Genomic DNA, 26123 nt, shown 5'->3' on the forward strand with positions numbered 1-26123 from the left:
TTTTAAATCCCTGCAATTCTTTTTTTAGAACAAGCTAATTATGTGCTTGGCACTTTATAAAAATACCACTGAGACACAGGATTGCAAAGAATGACAACACAATAAAATGGTTTGGATAAGACCTGTCTGTGCCTCAAAATGGATACATTCTAATTGGTATTCTGGAAAGGAATAGCTTGTGACCCAGAGTGTTTCACACACAAATAACCACCCAGTGTAAGTTACATGCAAATCTACTGAGCTGTGTAGACGCGTTTAACCCTTTTAAAAGCTGAGTTCCCGGTAATCCTCTGTTTACTTCCTGAACTGAGTTAATGCAAGAGATTTTAAACTCCCTCTGAGCTTCTGAAATGAAACTGTACAACGTTTCTCCGACATCCACTGTTTTATCCATAAAATAATAATAGTATTTTTAGACACTGCTTTGTTAAACGGAAACGCACCATATCGAAGCTTGCTTTTCATGTGCGAAGGAATAGTTAATGAACCTTTAACACAGTGATTAGTGCCTTGAAACACATTTGTGCATTTGCTGTAAACCCCCCCCCCCCCCTCCTTCCACAAAGCAAAGAAGCAATTGACTAATGGTGCTGTTTGACTATGCCAGGGAATGCAAATCATTGCTTAGTTGTCATGACACATCACTGTTTCGCACGTTAGCAGAACAGCGCACGACACAAATCACCGACAAGGGTTAAACAGGATTTTTAAATGGTTCATTTTCTCAGAGGATGCGGTGCGTAGTCGAAAGCTTGGGGGGTTAATATTTCTATCAGCCACAGAGCCTGTGTAATTAATATGTGTTTGGTTTTAAAGGGATGAGGTGGCAACCCTACCATCGCCACAAAACGCTTCTATCTGTCTAATCCTAGTGAGCATGGGAGGTCTGTTCATCAAGCAGTTGATCTGTATCACAGCATCACCTCTGAGATATAGGACAGTGTAAGAACCTAAAAATAGCCGAGCACACACACACACACACACACAAAAAAAAAGCAACCTTGAAGTCATCAGGAGGATGAGCCGGGGAGGGAGAAAAAAAACCAGCAAGCCTGCTTTCCTCTACAGTCTCTGGACCTGTTACATGCTTGTGCTGAATTTAATGTAAAAGCACAGGAGTCTGCTTCTTCAGCATGTGAGGAAATATTAGATCGACATTCTGCTAGAGAGCAGGGCGCCACCTGCCTTTTAATTCCTATTATTCTCTGCAGGAGCCACATAGAGAGAGAGTAAAGGGGAAAAGATGAGAATTATTAAACCTGCTTGTACGGGAGGTGATGCTGCTTGGACTATGTCACTGTTACCAACTGGCCAGATTCAAACCATGATACTATTCCCTGTTGGCTGTATGGATGCTCGTCGAGGACTTGCTGAACCCATGCCTGTGCCTGGTCCTGCTTCTTTTGCTACCTGCTTCCTCTAGGATCTTCACTCCATACAGCTAGGAAATAGTAGATTCCAAATATTGAGACTTCTCCGTAAGGTAAGAAGACAATGTTTCCAAATAAGGGAAAAAAGCTGCTTGTGACTGTTTTTCATTACCCTTGACAGATGAGAACTGACATGTCCTATCTCCACATGAAAGATTGCCTAGTTGGGGAAAACTCAAACTGATCACTTTTCTTTTGAACTGCAAGCTTCTCTTCCCCAACATGTGAGAGAAAAAAAAAAAAGGTGAGAAGCGAAGGACAGACAGATAAGAAGCTGGAGAAAATGGGAGCTAAGGGGTTTTATAGAACAGTCTCTGGAGGAAAGCCTCGTTTGAAATAAGTATTTACTGCTTCTACTGTACTTTGCAAACTAGGTGTATTACCAAAATCACAAGGCAACACATACAAGCTAAAAAAAAGAAAAGAAAAGGGGTCTTTTAATTAAGTGAACCCATGGCGATATACAAAATAAAAAGCATTTTCATCTATTTTTAAAGGGAAGCAGTGTTGTGTTCTTTGTTATTTGCAAGTCTTAGGTCGTGTGAATGAAGCTTCTAACCCTCTTGAAGGTATAATAGAATGGACAGCTGTGTGGGGAAGTTTTCAGGCTTCTAGAGCTGAGCCCCCATTAGCATGCAGTGTCAGATGTGTTGTGTGTTTAATGATTGCATTTGGTGGTGTGCCTCCAAGCTCACATCTTTCTGTTGTTTTACAGCACAGGGGCAGCGAACGAGCAAGAGAGGGAGGAAAAAAGACTTCCAGCAAGCCCTGCTTCATCTTCCGAGAGCTGGGTACCATTTCCAGTTGTGGCAAGGGGGGCAATGATTCTGTTTTGGATTGGATTAGATCAAGCTCTTGAGTGATGTGCACAGCCTGGACATCAGAATACTAAGAGGTTGGAGGTGTGGCACCTCTGACTTCCACTTTTTTCTGCCTGATTTTTCTTTCCTTTTGCAAAAAGAAAAGGTATTTAAAAATAGCTCGACTTCCAGCAAGCATTATTTTTCTAATTTTTAAAGTGATGCCTGCTCCAAATTTAAGGTAAGCATATAATTTTTGTTCCCCTGTTGCCTGACTACTAGTTGACTGTGCGAGTGAGGGAAGTTTTAAATGTGTGTATGCCTTAGCCTGTTGCTGATCACAATTACATTGTGATTTCCCTTTGAGACTTGCTTGGCAATCACCGGTTACATGGATACCAATTTTAGAAGGCTTTATTTTTATGCAAACTAAGGAGCATACGATTTAAGGAATAAGTGCTTGCTGCACTCTATAAAATTGCTTAGTTGGAATGGAGCAGCAGAAAAAATCTGTTTATGATTGCAGGGTATAAATAGAAAGTGTATGATTAGGGTTAACCTCAGAGAAAAAAAAGCACAGAGCTAGAACAGGTAACCGATCTGTTGCCGTATTAACTCTGTAGGGCCTGATGGTCTGGATGGTTTAGTAATTCCTGAGAAGAAGAGGTTAATTTAGCAGGGGATTATCATTGTTTTAGATTTATTTGGCTGTTTAGGTTTCAGTAAGGATTTGCAAAGAATGAGAGGAAATTACTTATCAAAATCCTCTTGTTTGATAAAAGAGCATTAGCAGCCATTTAATGAGATTGACATTCTGCATGGGAGTTAATGACATGCAAATCACAGTGTATTGCAATCACTTTTGTTTGTGGTACATAGAGCACTGTGTTAAGAGACATTCTTTTTGTTAGTATCACCATTGTGTGTAGTATTTCATGTAGAACAGTGAACCAAGCTTTATAAATTATCCTTTTAAAGTAATACATGTTGGTACCAACAGTCTTATATAGGTGATAATGTTTTAGGAATAACATATTCAGCAAACATATGCATCGATAATCTTTTATATAAAGTATGATCGTTGTGATGGAAACACTATAAATGTGTTTTTCATGTTTGTTATGGATTAGGGAAACTGAAAAATGAAGTGCTCGTTGTTTGATCTGTATAAGTTCTAATGATAATCATATGAATAACTATGTTTATAGGCTGTAATGTAATTGTCACGGTCCCCAGCTACCATTGTTCTCCATTATCATTAATTGCGGAAAAAGTGCTACTGGTGATGGCACAATGAAAAGGGAGTGAGAAGTGAGAGACACTAAATTCTAATTAACTGGTGTTTCAAACCATAATTAAGACTGTGAAGTCATCCTCTTCCCCCTCCTCCTCTGCCATTGCTCCAACAGTTCATGATCATGACTTCATCGTCAACACTTGGATGTCATGTGTGATGTCACCAAAAGCCATCAGAGCAAAGTAATTACAGCTCTGGACAACCCAAAACCTTCAAATGCATTTTTGATGCTTGCAGAAAGGATTGCAAAAATCTTCCTTGTGACATTTCAAAGGTATTTTATACACACATAAAACTGGAACAATAAACTTTGGAAAAAAACTCAAATTTTTCTTGGTTGGCATTTGTGTACATAGGTCTTGATGGTCCTATCACTGACTTCTCTCTTTTACATGTTGCCCGCCAAATTGATGGCTAGCTGAATCATTTCCTTACTGTGAACTCTCCACTTTATATATCAGATGAACATTTTGTTGCCTATTAGTTATAAAGCTTCACTACTGGAATAACATAACAATGACTGATCAAATTATGATATGACCTTTCATTGTGTTAAAGATTGTCACACCTGGTATATGTTAACTTAGGAAGTTAAGTCTGTTTCATGTCTAAGTTATGTTATAAAGCTAAGACATACGTTTATTTCTAGAAAAATAATAATTTTGTCTGTTATATATTTTAAAGGAAAAAAAATCACTGCACTGTTTTACATTGCTTGACTTACTGCCAAGTAATTGGCTAAAGACCTGTTTCCACTTCACAGAAAACTCTTCTCTATGGGCCTCTTCCTGTAATCCCATAAACATTGCTATGCCATTTAAAGCCATGTTCTGTTTCCTCTACAATCCTAGAATGGGTTGATATGTCCCATTTTGTGATGCTCAGGTATGTATGTGTATGTGTGTGTGTATGTGTGTGTGTGTGTATATATATATATATATATATATATATATATATATATATATATATATATATATATATATATATATACATACACACACACACAATGTATATCATGAACCTTTAGGTTATTATATTATCAGCTTGTAAGCAAGATGGGAGAATCCGCATTTATATTAGCTATGTTGGAAGATATATTCTCTATACAAATTAAGAGATTCTGTTGCATGGCAGAATGTATTTTGAGATAAGCCATCAAATTGGCTTTCTTTACCTTTTGTGTATGAAAAATGTTTCTAATGCTGAATAAAACTACATGACAAAAAAGTTCCTAGTGGATTGTTACAGAGTATTTTTTTCTTTATGGTAATCTGGTAATCCTTCCAATAACATACTTCCTGTCCAAAAGTGACAACGCTCAATCCATGTTCTGTATCTATAGAGCGCCAGCATTCTTACCTTAGGGCAGGAAGTGTGTTTGGGCTACAGAACACCTTCCTTCCCATCTTCATAAAGAATGTTCTGTAGTCCACAGAGGAGAGCTGGCTAGGGTTGATAACACTATTTAACTGGTTCCCGACCAGCTCACGCAGATTTACTGCAGCACAATGGCTCTCATGGGCAAAATCCTGTATATACTGTATATGGATTTCCCTTTTAAAAACACCAGAGGGCGCGTGCATGGCGGGAGACCCAATGCGCATGGCCAGCGGCCATGTGCAATCACATGCACGACCGCCAGGATGGGGATTTGTGTATGTAAACGCACAAATCCCGGTGCTGTCAGGTCAGAGGAGACATGCCGTTTGTTCCTACTAGTAGTAAAGTAGGAATAACACCTTGATCACCCCCTAGTGTTAACCCCCTCCATGCCAGTGACATTTACACAGTAATCAGTGCATTTTAATAGCACCGTTTTCTGTATAAATGTCAGTGGTCCCAAAAATGTGTCAAATGTGTTCGATCTGTCCATCACAATGCCACTAAAAATTGCAGTTCACCCCCATTACTAGTAAAAAATAAATAAATATTAAAAATGCCATAAATCTTTCCCATAGTTTGTAGACGCTATAACTTTTACGCAAACCAATCAATATACACTGATTGCCCAGGACACAAGACATCAATACATTTCCGTTAACTGGTTTTATTCAACTATCAAACAGATATAAAAAATTACTGGTATATTTAACAGGCCAAATGGGAGAATAAGAGAAGTTTGTTGTTTGGGTTTACATACATAGTACATTTAAAGAGCATGTTTACACATCCATTGTGAATGGCACCCGTACACACCTGTGTCACAGACCACCATAATGGGTAGCAATGCAATTCAGTGTGCTGCTCTAGAGAAAATGCTGCAAGAGAAATTTTTGATCCATTGTGGTGTCTTCAAATGTATGGGCTGCCTTTAGGCAACACGCATTAACACACCATCATTGCATAAATGGGCCCAAAGGGTATGTTTATGTAAACTACATTCGATATAAAGAACGTAAAATGGTCTATATGTTCTCAAAACAGATAACGTATAATATTAAACGTACGAGTATCAAAATATTAATACAATTACTATAATTACAATTTATTAGAACATTGTGAGAAAAAGCACAGTGTTTATGATATAGACTTTGCCAACCTTGGTATTCTTTGGATCAGCTGGGTAGAGTACAGTTGTGCAGTATTGAAGAACAGATGTCAATGAACATACTGTTTGCAATTGAAACACACTAAATGGAACATAGCTTTAAAACAGCAGCTGCATTAACAAAGGTTATCTTGTCTCAATGAAATTCCTTATCTGAATGGACATTGATGAATAGGCAGTTTTTATGTCTGTCTTTTTGTGGATTAATTTAAAGCTATCCTTTTAGATCTCATATCTGTTTCTACACTAATACGATTATTTTAAGACACCCCCCCCCCCACCCCACCCCAAGACTAGTGTTTGAGCAATATACATTATTATTATTTCTACTTTTCTTTAAGGGAGACTCTGGCCAAACAGTCAAGTTCACGCTTCAGATGCTTACAGCATATGTAAACTTCTCCAATCCCAGGATCCCACCAATTTGGTGCAGGAAACACAATGATTCCTGTGCATTTCCCGAATTGTGTAGTGATCACACTGTGTTCAGCGATCTGCTGTGAGTGTCAAACTTAATGACACCCAGGGCAACTAAGTCTCAGAATCAGCAGGCAGCCACCACTCCGTTCGTACATAGTGTCAAAGACGCCGCAGTGGTGGAGGACTGTGTCTGTGTCCCGACTCCTGAATGAATGGAAGCAAGCAAACATTTATTGATGGGCGCTGGTAGTCTGCATTTAATAGGCGCTGGTGAGACTGCATTCGATGGGCGCTGGTGAGCTGCATTTGATGGGCGCTTCATTAAAAAGTTGGGGTATACATGGGCAGGGAAAAGGGGGTGGAGCCAAGGGGGTGGCAAAATTAGGTTTTGCCTAGGGTATAAAAAATCCTTGCACCAGCTCTGATGACACCCCAAAAGCGGGTCACATACACAGTACGTTTGCTTGAACTGAAACACAGGTATAAACACCCTTGCGATACAATTCCAATGGGAAAATAAAAAAGCTGCCTGGACTTTTTTGATGTGGATGTGGTACGATTTGAGCCATCCAAAATGAACTGGCTCAAATCGCACCGCACAGAATCACATGTGATATGTACAGGAATGCAGTGTGATTCCTGTGCAATTCACATGAGGTTCACAGTGTGAACCTAAAGCAAATGTTTTGGTTCTTTCGTGATTCATGCACCTCGACCACTTTATATAAACCAATACAATGCATCCTTTCACATTTCTATTTTCTTAAATGCATTGCATGAAGGGTTTGTTGATTTTAATAGGTATTATGCCTCGTACAGACGATCAGTTTTTCCGACAGGAAAACCGTGGGTTTTTTTCAGCAGAAAAACGGCTCAAAATTGTCTTGCATACACACGGTCACTCAAATCTTGGCTGCAATTCCGAACGTCAAGAAAACGGTGACGTACAACACTTATGACGGGCCGAGATCAATGAAGGTCAATAGGCAGTTTGGCTCTTCTGCTTGATTCTGAGAATGCATATTTTTTTGCGCATCGTAATTGCATACAGACTAACGCGATTCGCGATAGGAATTTTTCTTGTCACGAAAATTGAGATCCTGCTCTCAATCTTTTCTTGGCAGGAAAACTGACAGAAAAAGTGTGATGGAGCATACGCACAGTCGGTTTTCCTGACACAAACCACACATCGCACTTTTCCTGTCAGGAAAACTGATCGTGTGTACGAGGCCTTATGCCTTGTACACACGACCAGTTTTCCCGTTGTAAAAACTGCCATGACAGCTTTTGGCTAGGAAACAGCTTTTGGACAGGAAAAACGCCAGGAATCCTGGAAGGAAAAATGAGAACATGTTGTCTTTTTTCCTGCCGCGATTCCCATCGGTCTTTTTCCCAGCAGTTTTCCTATGGGAAACACTCCGGTGGAGCATACACACGGCCGGGATTCCCAGCCAAAGCTCTCACCGCAAACCTCTGGTGTGTACAGGGGGAAAGTTACCAAGCAGGTTCTCAGTTTACCGCCGGGAATCCCGGTCGTGTGTACAGGGCTTAAGTGTATTTATATCCCCTGTGTTTGTTTGCCTTTTCTTGTAATGATGGATATGTTCTGGCTGCCATTTGTAGGATCCTATCTGATACAGAAGTCCATATATTCATTCACTTAACTTGTCTCTGTTTGCTAAAGGGACAGACAACCAATCTATGCCTCACCATTGACTCTGTATTGCATCACAAATGTGGGAGTGCTAATGTGATGAAAGCACATTTCTTCCAGCATAGTAATCTGTCTGTTAATTGCTTGGCCTGCTTGTGTCTGTGAATGCATTTAACTTGCTGACTGGGTTATGAAAAAGCACTGCATGTACTCTTTTTCCTCCTGCAAATTTCTTACCCTCATCAGTGCCCATGGACCTATGTTTGGCAGCATTAAACAACCTAATAGAGCCTATTTGTCTCACAGTTCATTGCATCCCACATTTGCCCCCCACAGAATCTACTGCAATCTGCTGAAAAGTGGATTATTGGAAGATAATAAAAACATTTTTTTTTTAACTTTTGGCTGGAGTTCCACCTTCAGTGGGACATTAAAATGATCATAAAGGTTACTCTTACTTTTTATTGTATCCATGCACACCAAGTGATTGATTTGAAAGCTTTACCTCTGACATTTCTATCCCTATGCGCCGAGAACTATCATAATTGTTACAATCAGTCATCTTTAAGCTGGCCATACATTGTCTTTTCTATTCAGCCAGCAAGCCAAAAGAAGTGAAAAAATAATTAAATAACAGATTTCTCCATCCACACAAGGGAGTTGGGGGCTGCACCAACCACTGTCAGAATACAGTGATCAGCAGCTGCAGGCAATTCAGTCACTGATTTTGAGAAATATTTTTGAACATGTCCCTTTGACAGAAGTTTATCAAAGGATGACCTCTGTTGAGTGAAGACTGTCACACATTATGCAGAATGGAGAGCAACAAAAGGAACCATGCATATCTCTACCTATAATTTTGCGTTTCACTCTAGTTTACCTAATCATCTGCAGAGACTGCCATTTTCTAGCAATTGTATTTGTTTCTCTAGTGATTACATGTGTGCAGTATAGAATTTAAATCAATATTCATGGATCCTGCTATAGAATGCCATGAAGTGAGTATTTTAAGTTGATTTCTCATCATAATTTATACGTTTCATAGTTAAATACTTGGTCATGTTGAGTAAAAATACCAGTCCATCTAGGTCAGTGTGACTCTCTCTAGTTCAAGCACATTCTTCTTTAAGATTGGTGATTAGAACTTGACGGAATACTCAAGATGTGGATGAACCAGAGTTTTGTAAAGTGGTAGAATTATAGCCTTATCTATAAATGCCCTTTTTAATGCATGCTAGGCATTGCATGCTATTGCTAAGTATGAGATCTACTAGGACCACCAAATCATTTTCCATTCATAATTGCCCAGAGGTTCTTCCCCTAGCATGTAATTTGCATGAATATTCTTAGCTCCCAAGTGCAAACCTCATATGCTATATAGTTGCAAATTCTTCTATTCCAACTAGTTCTTCTTATAAAGTTGCTATATTCTGTTGGGAACTCATAGCCCTGCTTAGCCTTGTATAATCATCAAACACTGAGATTGAACTATTTACACCAACTTCTATATCACTTATGGACAAGTTAAACAGAATTGGACCCAGGAACAAGCCCTGGATGAACCCACTTACAACTCTAGACCATGCAGAAAATATGCCAATTCAAAGTAATTGTTTTGCCTCCTTGGAATTAAACATGTAGGTAGAGAAGATGGCCTTTATATTGATCAGTCCTGGAAGACTTGTTTCTCTCCATTTCATGGTTGTTCATTTATGGGCTAAATGTAAACAAAGCAACATTAAACCTACCCCAGGGCTGATATGATAGCTTTCAAAGCACAGGAAGAAAAAAAAATAAAAAGGCAAGAGCTGATGTGTTTTTAAAGGGTACAGTGATCCTTTTAAGCTAAATTACATACAAATATAGACACATGTATAGATAAAAGATACAAATAATGCAGTTTGTATTCATTAATATATCATTACATGTACTTTTTTTTAATGAAAGATGTGTAATTAGGTGAATTTTACCTGGTTTCAACCTTTTGCCATTTCCTGTTCAGCAGAGCTCCCACTGGGAGAGTGAGAAGCAGCACAAAGAGCCAGTCAGTTGTGCTGGGAGAAAGGAACAGAATGACAGACAGATAATCACTGTCCACTTACAGGCTAGGGGAGGGACAAGACCTATAACACAGGACAAAAAAAATCATCAGGTATCCTACCCTACCAAATAGGGTTATGTCATATGGCAGCGCTCAAATATCAGAACTTAATAAACAGAAATACAAATCCTATGGTGGGCAAAACAGCACTCCTATATGCATTCCATTTGAAAATGTTGCTATTTGCCTGGATTTTAGCTTAAAGGTTTCTTGTAAACATAATAAATAGTATTGTAAAACACCTTGCTTGTGTATAGAACTGGTGAGTGAGGAGGTCATGACAAGTGTTTAACTTTGGTGCTCATGAAAGTGCTCCTCAGTTCCATTATCAGTGTGTACAGTATGTGTCCATTATTATCTCTAAAACTGAGAAAGCTGTTGAGAACAGTGTTATAAGCAGGTTGCCCCTGCTATTATGGATCTTTCACCAACTAACTTTTAACCAATAATGCTATGCACCTCTGCATGCTGGTTTCTCAAATAAATTGAAATTCTGTAAACCTTAACAATATGTAACAAAAAATCAGACAATATCACAGGTTCTGATGACATTTTCTTGTAACTTTGAAGCTGTGATTGTGTTGCACGAAGCAACTATCCTGCTACCAGGGGCGGACTGACCATTTGGGCACTCGGGCACTGCCAGAGGGCCCCATGCCACTGGGGGGCCCAATCAGGGTTGCCAAACTCAGTAAAACCACGGACAGTATGTAAAAATCTGTGTTTTTAAAAAAAAATCCCAAGATTATAGCTGCCCTGCCTCTCCAGTACCTTTTCAGTTTGTGTATGTCTACTATGTGTGTATATATTGTGTGTGTGTGTCTGTGTGTGTGTTTATACTGTGTGGCCTCATAATCTATTGTCTGGGGGCCCATTATCTCCTATTGCCTGTGGGCCCCATAATCTCCTATTGCCCGGGGACCCCTATAATCTCCTATTGCCTGGGGGCCCCATGAGTTGTCAGTCCGCCCCTGCCTGCTACAAGACATAAGTGGCAATTCAAAATAGCAGCTTGCATTGCTGAATTGGTTTACGAGTTGCAGGTTCATTTGCTATATTCCTAAACTCCCATTCTGTACCTAGAATTTAGTCACTGACTTAAAGCAGACCTTACTTTACCTACAGGCTCTGACCCCTCAGGGCCTGTTGGTTTTCAATGCTTCTTAGTTTTTGATGTTTCAAGAGGCATAGGTGACATTAATGTGCCTCACCATTGTCTGCAGGGAAAGCTGGGTGTTTCGAAATCCTACGAGAATGCACTTTTTGCAAGGGTATGTACCACATTCCAGTGGGATTTCAAGTGCTTAGCTTTCTAAGAAGCAGTGGTAAGGCACGGCAACATCACCCTGGCCTCCTGGAAACTGGGCTTGAGGTAAAAAAAAATTTGGGGGGGGGTTTTATGTCATTATTTGAACCTACATTTTTGAGCTATGTGTATTTGAGTATATTTTCATATAATGTCCAATTTAAAAGAAGCTTGCAGTTCTGGAGTTTAGTACCTTCAGATGTAACTGGCTGCATGCTTGTTCCAGGCCAGTGACATACTAACCTTACTGGGAAGAAGGTCATGGTCCAGGTGACAATCCACCTAAGTCTGCAATCTTTAAAGGATGACTTTGAGGGGTCTATTTATAAATGTTTTCACATTAAAGTCAAACAACTTTTCCCCATAATTCACACATTTTTAAACTAGATTTAACTATAAAATGCGTAAATCCTGTATGAAACATTTATAAATAGTCTTCTAAATACTGTCCTGTGCTTCGTAATGAGATTCAAGTTAGGACCACCAGTCTGTTTTGCCAGTATAGTAAGTTCTTTTGAAATACACTCTACTTTTTCAATTTTTTCTTTTGACATGTTATGCTTTGGAAACTGACTGTGTAGTGTCCTAGCAATCATGTTTGTTGGCTTGTTTCTTAGAAAATTCACATATTATATTACTAATGCATACTTCTTTCTTGAACACTGACACATGCTGCTATTTGGTAATCAACCTACGATGTCCATCTTATATTTACAGTTGGGTTTTGAAAGCTAAACTAAAACTATTTTTTCCTGTGGTTATTCCATTCATTCGCCTTCTGCACGGCAGAAAGTGGTTAGTGCTTATACCTTGAAGATGCCACTAAGGACCGTACCTACTGTATGTGCAAAATGTGTGTATTTTTATGTTTGAGCAAGTTTCCTCTTGGTGTTTTTTTTCCTCTTACAGTACTGGTATGTGTGAGTGTGGTAGGGATGCGTATTCAGAGAAGGAACCAATAGAAAAGGGTTACTATACTGTATATTAATAGTATACAGTATATCAATATTAAATATGTTCTTATTTAGAAATGGATGGCTTCCCAAAACTGTTCAGGTATTGGAAGAGGATATTGGACACTATTAATAAGATATATAAAACAAAGCTGGAGATAAATCCTAGATTATGTATCCTGGGTCTAGGGGAAGAAATAAGAAGAATGACCAGTACATCAAAAGCAGTGTTGAGGTGCCTCTTTCAGGCAAGAAAATGAATAGCTCAGAGATGGCAAGCAGTGAACCCCCCATCAGTAAAGGAGTGGATTAATGTAGTCACAGAGACAATATGGAAGGAGAAGGTGGTTTATACCAAGAGAGGAAACATCAGGGAGTTTGGTAACATGTGGAACCTTTGGTTGGAAGAAATGGGATACCCCGTGTGAAAGAAAACCCAATAAAGCAGATAGTCAGTGCAGGGAGGGGGGAGGGGAGAGAGGGAAAAGGGTAAAACAAAAAGTGGAATATTGAAGATATGTATGAAATATGTAAAACAGAAATGGTAAAAAGAGTATACGAAAATATACGATTGTAACCATCTGTTGTTTTTAAACGTTGAAGAAAATTAATAAAGAATATGAAACTTAAAAAAAAAAAGAAATGGATGGGTTATAAAAAAGAGAAGTAAACCTATGTATTGCTTTAATAAAATCTGATAATTATCTTCAAATATTAACAAATGACTTAAAGAAAGGGTTTTATAGTGCCAAATAGGGCAAGGAAAAGAGCATACATCTTCAGCAAGTTATGTTTTTATTTTCAATCTTTTGGTAGCAAAGAGTTTGAGCCATTTTCCTGGTGACTATTTGTGGGCACTCCTATGCTACATTCTAAATTTTTATAGACTCCCTTCTACCCTTTTCCAAGAAAAAATAAATAAATCAGGTAAAACAGCGGTCTCTGTTTACTGTGAACTTAGCATCTGCCTCAGCCTAGTATGTCTGTTATGGTACATTAGAGGTGGCTTTTACCCATTGCCATTACATTATTATCAATCACAGGTGCAGACAGTACCATTGACAGCTATTAGCTCTCAATAGTTTCAATTGTGTATTAATAAATCCCCTCAGTTTTTCTCACTCAGTGTGCGGTAAGTACAGTAAGTGTGGTAAGCAGGGTTGTTGTCACACCATTGCGCACACAACCAAGAAAAAGGATGCAGATAATGTAAAATAAGGGTCTGGAGTTATTTATCTAGAGTCACATTCATACCTGTCCTGAGAGTTTGAATCTTATGCCGTGTACACACGACCATTTTAAATGGTCTAGAAAAAACAATGTTTTTTTCAACCCGATTTTTGTTAAGCCTGCCTTGCCTACACACGATCGTAAAAAAAAAAATGCTCTAGCAAAGCGTGGTGATGTACAACACGTACGACGGCACTATAAAGGGGAAGTTCCATTCGGATGGCACCACTCTTGGGGCGGCTTTTGCTGATTTTGTGTTAGTAAAAGTTTGGTGAGAGGCGATTTGCGCTTTTAAGTCTGTTACAGCGTGATAAATGTGCTATCTCCATTACGAACGCTAGTTTTACCAGAACGAACGCTCCCGTCTCATAACTTGCTTCTGAGCATGCGCGTTATTTTCACATTGTTAAAGCCTACACACGACCATTTTTTACGACGTAAAAAAAGAACATGAAAAACGACGCAAAATTTAAGAGCATGTTCTAAATTTTTAGGGCCAGATTCACGTACAAGAGCGCCGGTGTAACGTAACCCATTTACGATACACCGCCGCAAGTTTCCAGTTTTAGTGCCCGATCCACAAAGCACTTACCTGGAAACTTGCGGCTGTGTATCGTAAAGACGTCCGGCGCAAGGCGGGCCAATTCAAATGGGCGTGTGCCATTTAAATTAGGCGCGCTCCCACGCCGGACCTACTGCGCATGCTCCTTTTCGCAATTCCCGTCGTGCTTTGCGCGCAGTGACGTCATTTTTTTTGAACGGCGACGCGCAATTCCGTATTCCCGGACGGCTTACGCAAACGATGTTCATTTTTAAATTTCGACGCGGGAACGACGGCCATACTTTATACAGCAATAAGATTTCTGTGTAAAGTTAGGGCACCTAAAACGACGACTAACTTTGCGACGGGAAACTAGACTAGCGGCGACGTAGCGAACGCGAAAATCCGTTGTGGATCGCCGTAACTCCTAATTTGCATACCCGACGCTGGTTTACAACGCAAACTTCCCCCCAGCGGCGGCCGCGGTACTGCATCCTAAGATCCGACAGTGTAAAACAATTACACCTGTCGGATCTTATGGATATCTATGCGTAACTGATTCTATGAATCAGTCGCATAGATAGAAACAGAGATACGACGGCGTATCAGGAGATACGCCGTCGTATCTCTTTTGTGAATCTGGCCCTTAATGCCCATTTTTAACGTCGTGCAAAAATGCTCTGGAGCCCAAACACGGTAGTTTTTAATGACATTAATAAAAAATAAAAAAATTCACATTGCGAAAAACGGTTGTGTGTACGCGGCATTATTGGTGAATGTGGAAGTAGGAACGTGTTGATATGCTTTGCACTAAAGGAAGTGAAAATGGTGGTTATAGTGACAGAGTTAAGCGATTAAGGACTACCCATGTTGTTACTTCATCGGCTCTTTGTTCTAATGTGGACCAGCCTAGAAGCAAATTTCTTATTGTTGTCTTGTGATTAGAGGTGGGCCGAACCCCCCCCCCCCCCACCTTGAAGGCACTCTGAACATGCTCAATTTGGTGTGTATTGCTAGAGAGGGTTGTTTTTTTTTCTTGGGTGCATGTAATCAGCACAGGGTCAATCGGCACTGTCCAGACAGAGGTTCAGGGGTCCTGCTGCCTTATAGGACAGTCAGAGTAGAATGAAAACTCTCCTACAAGCTTTAACCAGAGACTGATAGAAGTCACAGGACTGATATATACTGTTGATAGGAAAAGGTATTTAGCAGTTCATATTAACTATAATAATTGCATTTCCATATTATCTGTACTATGGGAGACCAGGTATTGAGAATGCAGAGTCTTGGGTTTACTAACACTATAATGCCTCCCTAACAGCATTGTTGTGAGAAGTCACAAACACAGGAACAGAGACAGTAATAAATAGCTAAAAGAGCTTCTACCCTTTCCCACTCCATTAAAATGTCCCTTTTCTACCACTTCCTGCCCCTTTGACAACAGATATGTCCATTAGGGCCAAACATAATTTGTTTTAAATGAACAGGGGTTGCAAAGGCTCTAATGCTTCTGCACAAGTTTTAATCATTCTATCCTTTTCAGGAATACTAATGATACTTTAGAAGTAAAGAACACTTGTTTTATATATATTTAGGAGTATCTATGGTCAAAATATAAAATCATATATCCATTTACACATTGTATTTATTACACAAAGTATTTCAATCATTTATAACCTCCCTCATTAACCACTTCAGGAAGGATTTACCCACTTTCTGACCAGGCCATTTTTTGTGATACGTCACTGCATCGTTTTAATTGACAATTGCGCGGTCGTGCTAAGTTGCACCTTAACGAAATTGATGTCTTTCACTCCCCCCCTCCCCACACACACACACACAAAAAGAGCTTTCTTTTGGTGGTATTTAATCACCACTGTGGTTTTTATTTTTGTGCTATAAACAAAAAAAAAAGCGAAGATTTTGAAAAAAAAAACTATATTTTTTAACGTTTTGCTATAATAATTATCCCCCAAAAAAATATATAAAAAAAGTCTTCATCAGTTTAGGCCAATATGTATTCTTCTACAAATTGTTGGTATTTTTTTTTTTTTGCAATAAGCGTATATTGATTGGTTTGTGCAAAAGTTGTAATGTCTACAAAATTGGAGATAGATTTATGGCATTGTTATTATTATTATTATTATTTTTTTAATAGTAATGACGGTGATCAGCAATTTTTAGCGGGACTGCGACATTTCGGTGGTCAGATCGGACACTTTTGACACTTTTTTGGGACCATTGACAGCGATCGGAGCTAAAAATAGCCACTGATTACTGTATAAATGTCACTGGCAGGGAAGGTGTTAACACTAGGGGGCGATCAAGGGGTTAAGTGTTCCCTAAAGAGGTGGGGGGATTGACTGGGAGTAGAGGGAGATTGCCGTTCCTGATCACTGGGAACAGACGACCTGTCTATCCTCCCCTAACAGAACGGGAATATTTCTGTTTAAATTTAAGGATCCCCGTTCTGGCTCTCTGAGAAGTGATCACAGGTCACCAGCAGACATCGGCCACATGCATTGGCTTCAGTGTCGCCCCCTACAGCTCTTAAAGCAGCCAACATCCACCTACGACATTTTGCGCAGCCGTGCTAACCTGCCGCAGTGTAATGACGGCAGATGATCGGCAAGGGGTAAATTGAATCCTGTTGAAGTTTATGAAGTAACTTCCTAAAATCCTGTTACAAGTATTCACTGTGCGTGATGTGGGTAGGCACTGCTGTGTCACACTTTTCACAGAGCCTGCATTCTGAACTACAGAGGATAAGCTGAAAAGTATGAAGGAAATCAATGATGTTGTGGAAAGAGATAGTCAGCAGACAGGCAGTACTCACAACATGAAAGGAGCTTTTTCAAGCAAGTTTATATTGAATTGTTAAAAATACCTATTGTTTGTATTGTTATCAGAATGCTGATTTTCTAAAATGAAAGTGGTTGCAGTGAGCATAGAAATCCTTTAGTTGGTTACAATTTACTGCAATATATTAGTGAACGATAAAGGATATTATCATTAGGATTTGATTTGTTTGCACAAATTATGAGAAAGGAGTCCAATCCCTGGCAAATTAGATGGTTAGTATCTGACAGGGAGGAGGTTCAGGTTCAGGGGTTTAAGCCAAATCCTGTAGATTTTAGACTTGCAGTCCAGGCAAATCCTTGTTCAGCCTTGAAGGATTGCTTTCAAAACAAAATACACTGCATGGCCTTTGAACAATGGCCAGCAGGCTTAGAATGACCAAATAAGGGATATTTTGGCTAAGCCAGCTCCATTAATACAAAATGGGGGGGGGGGGGGGTTGAGCAGAGCAGCATATAGTGTCCACTTAGTTAAAGCTGCCAAACTGCATAAGGGACTAGTTCTTTGATTAGCTAATACAATTGTAGCTTTTTTTTTTGGGGGGGAAAAAATATATTTTTTATTTTGTAGGTTAGAATTAATTGCTGTCCTATCCATACCAAACTTCCCTTTTCTTTCTTTCTTTCTTTCTTTCTTTCTTTCTTTCTTTCTTTCTTTCTTTCTTTCTTTCTTTCTTTCTTTCTTTCTTTCTTTCTTTCTTTCTTTCTCAAGGCTTCTCTTAAAAAAAAAAAAAAAGTGACATTTATATCAGGGGTGGTACTTTAGGGATTTAATTTACCTTGGAGGTACCGGTATATTTGTTTTAATGACATGTGTATAGGTCACTTTGTAAATGAATGGTAAGCAACAGACTAATAGAGAGGAATTCCAACAGCTGTACATCTGATCTCCAGCCTGTATGTAACCTGTATATAAACCCTTCAACTCCCTTATGCTGCACATCTACACATTAACCCAGTCATCTCGATATTTCTATCCTCCTAACTGTATGTAACTTTTAGGCCTGGTACACACGATAGGATGGATCCTCTCGTGTGTACGGGGCCTTACAATTTCTAACCACCTCAAAAATAATTGTAGCAAAAATCAGATTATCTTGGGGTGTCGGCATTTCTGTACTGTCCTTGTACTGTGTGTACTTTTATTTGATATATTTTATAAAAAAAGTAAGGGAAATCTTTTCCAAAGATTCATAACTACAGGGCCCCATAACAAAACTTTTCATTTTAATACTTTTTATTGGATTCTGAAGACGTAGTACAGATAGACAAAATGTACAGGCTGCCAAGTGTCAGCACAGGTGGACCATGGGGTGGACACTTTGTCAATAATTTATGTGTATTACTTACCAATTACAAACTGGACATGAGAAACAAGTGTAACATGAGTCAGACATTACCATGCATTAGTCAGAATGAAACATCTTATGAGTAAAATAAATGACATATGAAGTAAAATTATCAGCACGTTAAGTGCGGTTCTCATACAAGTCTGTCAAAGGTTGATGCCCAAGGTTGTGATTGAAAAGGATCCATTAGTATAAGGAAATGTAGTTTCATAAGTGCTATGCAAATAGACTAATGCTAGTAGCTCAGGTACTGCTGGGGGTGAAGGTGATTACCACTATCTCATTAAGACTAATCTGGCGGTCAGTAAAATATTGATTACTTCCGTTCTCAAAGGCACAGGGATGGTGTAAATTCCTAAGTTCAGAGTAGCCAAACCAGGGAACAATTCTAGCGGAATGGCAATATTTTTTTTAAATCGTGTGAAAAATAAACTGCCAAAATTGTCCACAACTCCTCCAGCACAAACTAGAAATAACATTTAGATAAACTGTATGGTGTTAAATACCAACATAGCATTATATTATGAACTAGAAAAGATACAATTTCTTTGGAAATTGTGCGGCGTGGTCTTGCCTCCACCAATACTCCTGACTGGAGATGGTGCCCCTGGAGATGTAAATGTGATCCAACAGTGTATCGATCCAGTTTGGTCCATTGCCCCATCAAAAACTGCTCCTTCAAAAACTACCCCATCAAAACTGCACCATCCTATTTGCCCCATCCAGGACTGGTTGCTATGGACTGGTTGCTATGGATGGTTGCTATGGACTGGTTGCTATGGACTGGTTTCTATGGATGGGTTGCTATGGATGGGTTGCTATGGATGGTTGCTATGGAGTGGTTGCTATGGAGTGGTTGCTATGGACTGGTTGCTATGGACTGGTTGCTATGGAGTGGTTGCTATGGACAGGTTGCTATGGACCGGTTTCTATGGACTGGTTGCTATGGACTGGTTTCTATGGACTGATGGCTATGGATGGTTGCTATGTACTGGTTGCTCTGGACTGGTTGCTATAGACGGTTGCTATGGAGTGGTTGCTATGGAGGGTTGCTATGGACTGGTTGCTATGGACTGGTTGCTATGGACTGGTTGCTTTGGACTGGTTGCTTTGGACTGGTTGCTATGGAGGGTTGCTATGGACCGGTTGCTATGGACCGGTTGCTATGGACTGGTTGCTTTGGACTGGTTGCTATGGAGTGGTTACTATGGAGTGGTTGCTATGGAATGATTGCTATGGACTGGTTGCTATGGACTGGTTGCTATGGAGTGGTTGCTATGGAGGTTTACTATGGTCTGGTTGCTATATGCAGAGCTTGCAGAAGTTACGCAGAGCCAAAAAAAACTGAGCCATATCACCTCAGTGTGTGGGAGGAGCTATAGAAAGACCTCACAGATGTGTGTATGAAGGTTTTTACCTCAGCGTCTCCTAGGAAACCAATGTAAACATATGCAAACAGTCTAAGCAGAGGAAAGTTCCCTGAGCCATATCACCACAGTGTGTGGGAGGAGCTATAGAAAGTCCTCACAGATGTGTGTATGAAGGTTTTTACCTCAGCGTCTCCTAGGAAACCAATGTAAACATATGCAAGCAGCTAAGCAGAGGAAAGTTCCCTCAGCCTTGTGTGGGAGGAGCCATCTCACCTCACAGCTGTTTGGGAGGAGTTATTAAACTCCTCAGCGTCTCCTAGGAAACCAATTGTTTGGTTTGCAGCCTCTCTGTAAACACAGCAGAAATTGAGGATTGTTTTTTAATACATGTCCTGTTCAAATGGTTGTATTTTAAAAACTATAAATCGTACAGCGAATATCTTTATATTTTATGAATCACAAGACCTAGACCTACATTTTGATGTATAGTATGTCTCTGAAATAATAAAATTGAAGGCACAGTCACAGTTTACAAATTCCAAAGCAGATTTTAGTTTTCTAAACTTTGACCTCCATTGACTTCCATTGAAATAATGGATGGCGTAGGTTGCAAACAAATTATCATATTGTGAAAGCGGTTTGGTCAATCACTTAGCCGTGAACACGTGTAGTGCCAGCAGGGATAGCTGAACGTTTTGATATAAGATTTGTGTAGGTCGGCTTGAAAATGAGGGTGTGGTCGCAGTTTGCAAATCATGTAATGATTTTTCATTTTTAGAAATCCCACACTCTACCGCTCCCCATTCATTCCTATGGAAAAATTTTGCCGCAAAAATTACAATATTTCGCGAACGATTCGGCGAAATTTTCCACACAGTAATAGCCCACCGATCGGGAACAATCCGCACGATTCTATATATTACTCGTCTATGTAGTGTAAAAACTGTGGGAGGAGTTAGGGGGGCAAATTTGGCTATAAGAATAATAATAATATATATGTGAGATAACAATAAGTGCTCTTGCTATGCAAGACCACTTAATTAGTTCAGACAGGTTAGCATTTCTGGTACAGGTATGAGTAGAAGCTAAAGCTTGTTCACATTGTGTAGAGGTAAAAGTAGCTCCTACCTCAGCTTTCCAGGATAAAAAGGGGGAGGACTTCACAAAACAATTTTTGTCCTGTAATGATGCATAAAATAGAGAACTACCCCCCCCCCCCCCTTTGGGTCATTTATAATATTTCACAATAGAACCAGAGACTGTGCATTTTACCATTAGACAGTGACTCAACAAAGAGGCAAGTTGTAAGTACTGTATATACTCGAGTATAAGCCGAGTTTTTCAGCCCTTTTTTTTAAGGCTGAAAATACCCCCCTCAGCTTATACTCGAGTCAGTGTACCTGAAATTGACAGGCTGCAGGCATCCTTTGTTTAAAAGTCGCAGTCTCCTCCTGGTCCCTTCTGTAATAGGCGTTTCTCAGCAAACACAGTTCCACCTATCACAAATGTTCTCTCATCCTCGGATTCAGTTTCCCAGTGTCCAGTGTTCCGCCAATCACAGACGTCTATTTATCCTCGGACAAGAGGACGTCCATGATTGGCGGGACACTGAACACAGTGTCTGCTGGGAAACTGAGTCCGAGGATGAGAGAATATCCGTCATAGGCGGAACTGTGTCTGCTGAGAAATGCCCATCACTGAAGGGAGCAGGAGGAGACCGCGACTTTTAAACAATGAATGGACACCCGCAGCCTGTCAATTTCAGGTACACTGAGCACTTTGAGGTTGGGCACAGTGAGGTTGCAATGAGCACAGTGAGGTTGCAATGGGCACAGTTAGGTTGCAATGGGCACAGTGAGGCATGCAAATGGGCATTGTTGACCCTCTTTTCCACTTACAGTAGCTGCTGCATTCTCACCCTAGGCTTATACTCGAATCAATACGTTTTCCCAGTTTTTGTGGTAAAATTAGGTGCCTAGGTGGCTTGTAACAAATGTAGCACATGCTGAACCGCTGTCAGCGAGGGTTCTACAATTGTAAGCAATAAAATAATGGCATCTTATGCAAGAGGCCAAGGGCTCCATCAAGAGATTATATAACAGGGGAGATAGCATGCAGTCCCTGCCGGGTGCTTTTGGCGATGTAAAAAGATTGTGACATCATGCCATACGAGGGGCAGGTGTAAGGGTGTAAGTTTCCTTAGAACCAATGAACACAATTAAACACCTTCTGTACAACCAAAGCAAGGGGCAGAGAAGGCATTCTGGTCACCTTAGCATAATGAATAATATTCCCCACTCTTCCCATAGCAAACATTTTAATGGGCAGACCAACTGCAAAAAATACACCATTGTACAACACCCTAATTATGAAGACAGGTGATAAAGCGCTGGCAGGGGTGTGGTGGTAAAACTGAGATAAATATGGATCTGTGAAAAGTGAGGGTAGGTCTTATCCTTTTTCTCTAGCCTCTTGGGTAAATAAGTGTTCATCGCTTAAAAGTATACTTATCCTTTAAAAGGCATTTCTACTAACCTAAAGCGGAGGTTCCGCGATAAACCGATTTTTTTTCTTTGTGTTTAATCAGTGGTGTTATATATATGAATTGAGTACTCACTTTTTAGGTGTCTTGCAACATCACCAATCCGTTTTCATACTAAAGAAAAACTTATATTTTGCGATCTAGAATTTTGCTTGTGGGCATTGTGAAGCCCACAAGCAATTACTTCCTGGACATGTGCACTCTTTACGGCGACCTGCGCGGTAAACATCCTGGTTGTCATCACAACGGGCAGCATCATTGAAAGTACACGCCCCCATTGTGATGCCATTCACAGCTAGAGAAACCTCAGGTTGCCATCCGCTGTGTATCTTGGGAAGCATGAGCCTGTGCTCCCAGTACTCACTGCGGCGCTGGGGAAACGCCTACTCCTGCGGGAGTGGGGTTCATGAAAACGACAATTATAAAAAAGGTATTTACATTAAAAAAGTAAAACGGCCAATTTTATATCCTACATGTCCACTGATGCGGTGGAGACAGTGTTGTGTTTAAGGTGAACCTCCGCTTTAACATTATGAGACTAACTTTTTCTTTTACAGGCTGGTATTAAAAAAAAAATAGTCAGGCAGTGATCTAAAACGTCACCATATTGCAGATCTCTGGCCACTGCTGGTATCCAAAACTTTTGGATTTGTCCAATACCAGATCCCTCTCTACGCACTGTGATTCTTCCTGATGATGCATACGTCACTACTGTGTCTTGTAGCAGCAGAAACCACAGTGCATTTAGGGTGACCAGGTAATGTACCCCCTGAATCCTCAGATACCAGTGGCAGCTAGAGAACTGCAATACTGAATAGTTTTAGGCCTTTTAGTTAGTTATTAATTTAGTTATTCATTTTCTTTTTTTAAGCTGTGATCTTAGAGTCATCAGGAGACGCTAGTAAATAGATTGTTTTAAAGGGGGACATTTTCTCAAGAAGAATGTTCCTTCTTGTATTGGTGTCAGTGGTACTAAGAAATACAATTTCACTGATTTTAAATAGAAGTCATGTCATATACGCAAGGGGAGGCATTTTTTCATGTCCCAGTTTGAAACTCGGTTACAGTATATTTTTGAGAATGGAACAAAAAATGTATAGCATTGTACAGAAAAGGAGGTTATGTTGACTAGAGCTTAATAATTTGTGCTGTACATTTTATATTGCATAGTGCCTCATTCTTTACTCTGTTCTATAAATGTTTTGTCCTCAAGGCGCCCCAACAGTTTATGTTTTCAGACTTTCTATTATTTTGCACAGGTGATTTGATCAGTTTCACTGCCTTAGTTTATATAACAGCCATTTTATCTGAGGGAAATCCTGAAAACATGACATGTTGGGGCGCCTTGAGGATTGGAGTTGTGACTGTACAGAACACTGAAAAAAATGAGGTGATGAGAAATGAATCTCACAGCATACAGAATGAGGTAGTGTAGGATTGGAAATGCACAATACAGCAAACAGATGAGATAGTGTGGAACTGGAAATGTACAGAACAGTGTTATAGAAAGAGTCATGGTGGAATAGGGAATGTACAGCACTGCATACAAAATTGGATGAATTAGAACATATATTGTACAGCAGAGTGTACTGGGTTAGCATGAAATAAAACATTTATAGTACAGAGTAAAGAATGAGGCACTATGCAATATAAAATATACAGCACAATGCATAAAAAGGGGTAGTGTTTAAAATAAAATGTACAGCCTAGTGCATAGAATGGGTCATCTGCAGATATACAAAGTATAGCATATAGTAAAGAATTTGGCAGTTTGTTACTCTGTATGCCACGGATTGTACAAAATGGTATACCAAATTATTAAAGCGGGGGTTCACCCTATAAAATAAAAAAAAAAAATTTTTTTTCTTCTAGCCTAAAATTCGGCATTGTAGCGCGAGCTACAGTATGCCGGTCTTAATTTTTTTATCGCCGTACTCACAGTGTAATCGTACATAGTAGATTCCGTCTGCCCACCGGGAATGGGCGTTCCAATCCAGACGGAAGGTGATTGACGGCCGGCTCTGGCGCGTCACGCTTCTCCGGAAATAGCCGAAATAGGCTTGGCTCTTCACGCCGCCTGCGCATAGTCTGTGCGCAGGCGCCGTGAAGAGCCGAGACCTACTCCGGCTGTCTTCGGGGAGCGTGACGTGCCAGAGCCGGCCGTCAATCACCCTCCCTCTTGAAAGGAACGCCCATTCCCCGCGGGCAGTCAGAATCTACTATGTACGATTACACTGTGAGTACGGCGATAAAAAAATTAAGATCGGCATACTGTAGCTTGCGCTACAATGCCGAATTGTATGCTAAAATGTTGTTCTGCAGGGTGAACCACCGCTTTAAGCTCTAGTCAACATAACCTCCTTTTCTATACAATGCTATACATTTTGTGTCCCATTCTCAAAAATATGCTGTAACTGAGTCTCAAAGTGGGACATTAAAAAATGCCTCCCCTTGCATTTATGACATGACTTCTATTTAAAATCTGTGAAATTGTATTTCTTAGTACCACTGACACCAATACAAGAAGGAACATTCTTCTTGAGAAATGTCCCCCTTTAAAACAATCTTTTTACTAGCATCTCATGATGTCTCTAAGATCACAGCTTAAAAAAAAAAAAAAAAAAATTAATAACTAAATGCTTTCTAGCATGCAGTGACTTGATTCTGAGCGTGTTTTTTTTTTCTCCGTCAGAGTTGCACACAGACGATAGGAATTTTCGATAGTTTTTTTTTTATTCCATCGGAAAAAAATAAAACATGTTCTATTTCTAAACACTGATAGAAAAAAGTCCGAAGGGGCTCACACATGATCGTGTGTATGTGGTATAAGAGAGATAAATGGTAAAGCAAATATGTGTTTATTACAAACCCCTTTTTTAAGGTGCACTCCTAAATGTATTGAGAAAGCATTGAAACACCTGCTGGTCAGTGGCAGTGGATCGATGTTATTGATTTTGAAGTCTAGGAAATACTGTACCAAATAGGAGAATGACCACCACTTCATAAATTTATAACTACCAAAAGAGAGAAGTATATGAGTTAGGACCATTCTTCAAAACTAAGCAATATTTTTTTTTTTGCTAAAATTAGTCTTTCTAGTCACTAAGCAGTGCCTTACTACAAGTTCCTGCATCCTCCATGCATCCCTTTAAGGACTGGCCACTGTGTATATACGTAGCTTCTTTGACATTATATATACTTTGGTATGGCAGCAGCTAGCTGCCATAACCCTGTTATATTTTTACACGACGGGTGATCTTGTTTCGCAATAAAAGTGGTCCCAGCAGCGGATTCACCACACTATCACTTTTATGGGTGGTGGGAGAGGTGCCCCCTCCCGCCACTTCCCAGTGATTTCCGCCGCTTACTGGAGAGATCAGCAGCGGCAGAAACAATCTGAATCGGTGTACTTATGGGCAGGTATACCGCCGTTACTAGATATCCTCTGTAACTCTAAACAGGTAACCTGTAAAAATTGGAGATTTACTGTAGTTTGTCACCATTCCACGAGCATACGCAATATTAAAGCATGACATGTTAGGTACTCAATTTACTTGGTGTAACATCATCTTTCACATTATACAAAAAAATTGGGCTAGCTTTACTGTTTTTTTTTTTTTATTATTCAAAAAGTGTATTTTTTCCCCAAAAATTGCATTTGTAAGACTGCTACACAAATATGACATCTAACATAAAGTATTGCAATGATCTCCATTCTCTAGGG

At 39.8% G+C, this 26123-nt stretch overlaps 1 protein-coding gene across 1 annotated transcript in view; it reads left to right on the forward strand.

Moving 5' to 3' along the window:
* The first annotated feature begins 655 nt into the window (after window positions 1–655).
* Window positions 656–26123, forward strand: part of KCND3 (potassium voltage-gated channel subfamily D member 3) — a 678805-nt gene continuing 653337 nt past the window's right edge. Inside the window, exons 1-2 of the mRNA XM_040337491.1 lie at window positions 656–1483; window positions 2146–2471. The gene's annotated coding sequence lies outside the window, so the exon portion shown is untranslated. The remainder of the gene's footprint in view (window positions 1484–2145; window positions 2472–26123) is intronic.

The sequence above is a fragment of the Rana temporaria genome, chromosome 2 (assembly GCF_905171775.1).
Source record: "Rana temporaria chromosome 2, aRanTem1.1, whole genome shotgun sequence".
NCBI lineage: Eukaryota > Metazoa > Chordata > Amphibia > Anura > Ranidae > Rana > Rana temporaria.